The sequence below is a fragment of the Triturus cristatus genome, chromosome 4_1 (genome assembly GCF_964204655.1).
Source record: "Triturus cristatus chromosome 4_1, aTriCri1.1, whole genome shotgun sequence".
In the NCBI taxonomy this organism is placed as follows: domain Eukaryota; kingdom Metazoa; phylum Chordata; class Amphibia; order Caudata; family Salamandridae; genus Triturus; species Triturus cristatus.
The window spans coordinates 58133402-58139954 of NC_140585.1; the positions used below are offsets into that span (position 1 = coordinate 58133402).

At 42.6% G+C, this 6553-nt stretch overlaps 1 long non-coding RNA gene across 1 annotated transcript; it reads left to right on the forward strand.

Moving 5' to 3' along the window:
- The first annotated feature begins 2618 nt into the window (after positions 1-2618).
- LOC146839497 (uncharacterized) lies at positions 2619-3557 on the forward strand. The gene is made up of 4 exons (XR_014980684.1): positions 2619-2683; positions 2778-2952; positions 3039-3128; positions 3217-3557. It is a non-coding gene; the product is annotated as an uncharacterized LOC146839497 (long non-coding RNA).
- Positions 3558-6553: the final 2996 nt, after the last annotated feature.

Genomic DNA, 6553 nt, shown 5'->3' on the forward strand with positions numbered 1-6553 from the left:
AGTCAGTTATCAGTTTGCCTCGTAGATTACATGTTTGACTTACTATCAGGTGGAAATCTGGTTAGTAGTAGCGATCCCTCCTTTTTAGAATGTGAATACATGGTCCCCTGCCTAAGTAACGCACAGGTTGTTATTGTATTTGGGATCCAATCTGACCCTTGTTACGAGTGACCCGTTCTTTTGCGATCGCTGCCCAAACTTTTATTGGCTCAGGGATCAAATTATATGTTTTGTCAAAAGGTATATAGATGATATTTTTTTTATTTGGTCAGATACTGTCTCAGAGTTTAATGCTTTCGTTTTATACTTAAATACAGTCCAACAACATCTGAGGTTTACATCTACTATACACAAATCCAGTATTGCCTTCCTAGATTTAAATATTTCACACGAAGAAGGAAAATTATATACCTCACTTCATAGAAAGCCTACAGAGCGCAACACACTACTTGCCTATAATAGTCATCACTCACATGCATTAAAAGATGGCTTAACCCATGGACAGTTTTTGCGACTACGTCGCAATTGCACAAAAAAAGATTACATGAGGGAGGCAAATGTATTGCGTGAAAAATTGTTAATCAGAGGATATCCAAAGAAATTGGTGAAAAATTCCCTTAAAAGAGCATGGTTCTGCCCGAGAGAGACACTACTTACCCCAAAAGAAAGACCTATAGTAAACAAACTCATTTGTGTCACCACTTTCGGTATACACACTAATCAGATTCGGAAGTTAATTACAAAAAATTGGCACATGATTCGAAGTATAGATTCCAGCATTGATGTCCCGATGTTTGCCTTTAAAAGGGGCAAAAATATATAAGATCATCTGATCCGATCATCAATGGAAAAACCATTACAATCAACAAGATCGCTGCAGTCATCTTGGGGGTTACCAGATATAAAAGGGCATTTTAAATGTGGCAACTGTGTTGCTTGTGAATTCACGGTTAACACAAAAAAATTTGTACATGGCAATGTTGATCAACAACTAAACTTTTTTGCAAATTGTAACACCAAAAATGTAGTCTATTGTATATTGTGTCCCTGTGGACTACCCTACATAGGCCAAACTCAACAAACAGTTAAGGCACGGATTGGACAACATCGAAGTAGGATTAGAAATTTGGTCCCGAATGCCCCCTTAGTAAACCATTTCTTGGAGAAGGGGCATACAGCAAATGACATCCGCTGGCGAGTGATAGACAAAGTGGTTGCCTCTAGTAGAGGTGGAGATCTATCACAGACACTTCAGAGAGTGGAGTGCCGTTGGATCGAACGCACTAACTCGATTGTACAAGGGTTGAATTCAGCAGAAGAATGGCGTGGGTTTGTCACCACCCTTGCTTAAATGAATTTGTTGATCACTTTGGTTCTATACATTCTGTCCTGTCGACCATTATGCATTTTTGTTGTGGTCGGCTTGTCTATGTAACACTCCGATTATTTCATTGATATCTGCTAAGTGGAATCTGTTTTCTCTATCATCTATGCCGATATGAAAGATGGTACAAATGTATTTATACACGAGGTAATATCATAGACAAAATGTTGATCTCAGTGTGCTACAATGTTACATGTGTTCAGTTCATAAGTATTTGTATTAACTTAGGAAAAGTAATGAGTGGGCGTCTAAATAATAAGGGGTCATTTGGAAGAGACATTGACTAAAGTGATTTGGATTAAAAATGCAGGCTATTGCTTTATACACCATATGTTTAACAAGTAATGGGATTTTTCCTCATGGTTGCACTTATTGCAGGCTTCTATTGTTTGTTCCATACAGCTGATTCTGCGCTTCTCTAATTAACATCATAATGTCATCGTATAATATACAAAAAGAAAACATTGTGGAAATCTGACGACACAGTTAAATTGGACAATGTTCGTTCGATCTGTCCACTCTGTGTACTATTACAACACGTAACAAACATTTGCTTGGTCTATTCATCGTGGCAAGAAAATATGTCGGAAACCAGAATTTTTTTTGATACTTACTTATTTGATTAATGAGTTTTACCACAAAGGGGTGTATGAAGTGAAGTTCATTGGAATTATTGTATGATACCCCTCTGCACTTAGTGTGTTTCACATGCTATGTGGAACTGCTTTTAGGTTTCTATAGCTCCAGTGTCACACAAACAAAAAACATTTTCTTTCCCCGTTTTCGTGCCTGTTACAAAAATAGTATAGTGTTACCAAACAAAAAAGAGAAAATTGCGCAAATTCCATCATGTAACTTTATTGACCATCACTTATTTGCACATTATCGTGCTGGCTTTGAAATGAGACGTGTTGAGTTGCGTAGCAACCGCCTTATCGTGTGAGAAGTGCCGTGATTGGTCTGCGTAGGTGCTTACATGTTTGTACTATAATTTTTCACTCTATAAAAGTGAACGTTTTACATGTCAAAACAATAATACAAGTATTGCAAAATAAAAGAGCAGGCTCCGTGTAAATTTCATTATGTGTATTTACTGACCACCGTTTGGTTATACACCACCGTGCTTTTAACGAGTTGCTTAGCAACCTCTTTCTCGTGAAAGAACTGATGTGATTGGTCTGTTCACAGCCAACCACCTTTATAGTCTGATCGTAGTTCACCACTCTGGGTGATTGTACCAAGCGGACTGTTTGCCGTTTGCCCGTAGTAGCGCCAGACGACATACCGTCTTTGTGAGAGGTAAGAAAGCTTTTCCTTAAACCTGCGCATTGAATGAGATGGTTAATAGGCATGCCTTATCCTAAGGTTCCTTTTTCTTCTAATTTGGTTTCAGTATATCGTAACTCCTGATACCAGCGATATTAAGAACACGGTTGACATACTATGGGTATATCCCTTAGCCTTTTCGTTACCAGACCGACTCGCTTGCGCTAAAAAGTATTCGTTGGACATATGTGAGACGAATACCGATTGTGGAATTGTCTTCTCCCGTTCTAACCCTCACAGGGGTAAGTGACAGCGTTATGCACCAGTATACTCGTGCATTCTCCTGTTGTTTTGCGATCATTAATCTTTCCACGTTTTACATCTACAGCACCCGGCCGGGTACTCTGTGAGTTATTTTGCTTCATTCCTAGCACGGTGACACTGTTCTGACGTGTTGGTCAATACTATTATTGTTCAGGTAGAAAGGTCATATCATACTAATTTAATATAATATCTCCTTCTCTAAATAATATTGTACATTGACGGTGTTTTCATTTAATTCCTAGGTGTCCGTATATTAAATTGTCCTGAAGAGACCCTCCATTGCAAATAGGGTCGAAACGTCGTTGACGAGATTTAAGAGGCGAACCACTATCCAACACTTATGATAAATAAGTGTTGGTATATTACATCTCACTAATTCCCTTTCTTTGGTCGCCCATACAATGAATAATTGAAACCTTTTATGTTGCACTTTGTTGTTAATTTTTTTGTTTAGGTTTATTCACTGTCTTTCATTGGGACACTTTTCAGAATTGTCTAAAGAAACTGTCATTTTGTTTGGAATGTATATTGTGAAATTGTTTTTAGAAAAGACTTTTTCATTGTAAATATAAAGAGCAATGTTTTTTACCACGTTTCTAATGTGTATGGTCAACTTTCCTTTCTGACATCACGTTAACCCTTTGTTGTTATTGCCATTGGGCTTTATATATTACATATTTGGTTATTAAGCCATACGAGCCATTGTTTCTGTCCAACACTCCTTTCACTCTAAGCATAGCATGAAAGGGGGCTTTATTTACAAGGCAACATTAAGCCCCGTTAAATGGCTGAATGCTGCCTTGTAAATAAGACAATGCCTCTATCGCCCCCTCAATGTCGTAAAAAGTGACGTTTTGGAGGCGATAGGGGCATGGACATATGCCCCTTAATTCTATAAGCGGACAATAATGAATAATGAATAATGTGGTGGAAAATGAGAATTTCCATCATAGCTATACAAACATGGTGTGTTGTCTCAGGTCAGCAACATTTTGATGAGAAACGCTTACATTGTAAGTCAGTTATCAGTTTGCCTCGTAGATTATATGTTTGACTTACTATCAGGTGGAAATCTGGTTAGTAGTAGCGATCCCTCCTTTTTAGAATGTGAATACATGGTCCCCTGCCTATGTAACGCACAGGTTGTTATTGTATTTGGGATTCAATCTGACCCTTGTTACGAGTGACCCGTTCTTTTGCGATCGCTGGCCAAACTTTTATTGGCTCAGGGATCAAATTATATGTTTTGTGATAATTACCAGATAACCAGTAATTTTCCCCAAGTAAAAATCGCCATGTGAAACCTGCCAAGTTGTACGTGGGTGGGGTGGGGGTGGAGTTTGGGAATGTCTGATAAGTACCGGTACATGTAGATTTTGATATATAAAACACCTATAGCTGCATGTTTCGCCCTATTTAAAGGACCCAACTCGAAATAGGTTTGTTCCAGCTTGTAATAGTCATGGGTAGGAATGTGGGATCTGGGGCCACTGCCACCTACAGGAAACAGCCTTTACAACACAGGTATTCCAAGCAATGCCTTTACCGCACATCATTTACCATGCCTATTTTTACCACACATATGCCTTCACCACGCATCCTTTTACCACACACAGTAAGTGTAGTTAAGATAAGTATATGTGTGTGTGTGTATATATAAAAGGGGCGTGGCCTTGGACCACCTCTTTGCAAAGCAGCTCTGTGGCGCTTATTGGAGGTACCTGGTGGGCTAGTTGGTCCCCAGGGACGCATCGGGATTCAAGGGGACTTAATAGGGATGTTGTAGGAAGGTGGATATCTGACTATGGTTACCCCCAACTTTTTGCCTAGTGTCTAGCTGGTTTTTCGACTTATTTGGCCTGAGATCCTGCCATTCAGGGTCTCAGGCTGTCTGCTCTCTCTTTAAAATGGACTCCATGTACCCTAGGTACATAACCAATTGGTAAGGATCACCTTATTGGACCCTGTACAGTGTACCCTAGGTACCCAGGGCATAGGTGTACCCTAGGCCTCCCAGGGGCTGCAGCATGTATTATGCCACCCCTGGTCTGGCCTTCCAATCAGACACAACTGGCTGATCACTCAGCTGGGGCAAGGTCGTGTAATCACCCCTTGCTTAGATATAGTATGCCTATATCTACCCTTATATATAGACACATGTGTACCTATCAGTCACTCCTATGGCAGGCCTTAACAATCCTGGAGGCAGAGTGCTTGGTAACATGTGAGATGGTGCTCTAGCATGAGCTGAGCCTGTCTGCAGCTTTCGGAACTAAGTCCTTATAGCTGTTCTATGATATAGCCTACCATATACTCTTAAAGTGCCTTATAATCTTAGACGGTTATGGTAACTATGGTTTGGCTTTATCGAAACATGTCGTGTAAGGTGTCTAACACTGTGGAATAATACCCCCATGCCATTTCTGGACATGAGAATATTATTCCCCCCTTCTAGAGGGAAAGACATGTTAAAATCATACTTCAACTGTTAGCCTCTGACCAAAGCCTCAGCATCACAAAATGGATGCTGCTGCCACGACACAAGTCTGACCTCCTGCAGCTGGGAGTGATCCCAGCCAGGGAGGCCTGGACAATAGGTTTCCTGCTTGGGGAGGTGCTAGCACCTCCCCAGACAGCCTTTAGTGTATTGGGGCAGGGTGGGCTGAAAGGAATGAGACATGCCTGGGGCACACAAGGTGTTCCTTGCATAGTCCAGTTCAAACCGGCGCTGGGGCACTCCAGCCCCAGCTCTGGCGCGAAACTGGACAAAGGGAAGTGGGTGTAACCACCCCCTCCCAGGTCCCACCCATAAGGCGTGACCTAGCAGGTATCCCAGCCCCCCAGATTAGTATAAGAGTGGGAGTTGGGCCTCAAGACTTTAGATTATCCTGAACCTGCAAACTTGAACAGAAACTCTGGACCTTCGACATTCGACGAAAGAAGAAGACTGAAGAATCTCCCTTGTAGCCAAGGAGTGGCTACCCTGTGCAAACAGGCACCATAAAGAGACTACCCTTTGCTTTGCCCACGTTCTATGAGGAACCGACTGCAGAGCCCGACCAGAGCCTTGACTTCCAGACTTCTCCGACCCTGATCCACATCCACAGCAAAGCTGAGATCCGTGGAGGCGACGAGCGACGTGGGACCGGCTACCTGGAAAAAGTGGCTAGTAACTTAAAGCGCAGCTTCTGAGGCACCCTCGAAGTTGTGCACCGGGGATTGAGAAGCCCCAACCCCAAGCACCATCTGCACCGAAGATCAGCCCCCCACACTCCACGAGTCCTGCGTGGGGCCCTTCTGCATTTTCCTGCTTGCCGCGTCTGTCCGGTTGCTTGCCCGCTGGCTAGTGGCCTTTGTGACGACGCACCCTGAAATCTTCTGCGCTGGTTTGGCTCCTCCAGACTGGCTCCCGCTTCTCTGCAAAGAAGAAGCACCCCAGACCTTCCTGGTCTGCACCAGAAGCAAGTCCTCCGTTCTTCGTGGGTTCCGCTTGCCAAGGCTTGGTGAGTCCTAGTCCAACTTCGACGCCGCCGACAGCAAGAGCCTTTGTGGGACAGCTCGTCTCCTGGTCCTGGTCGT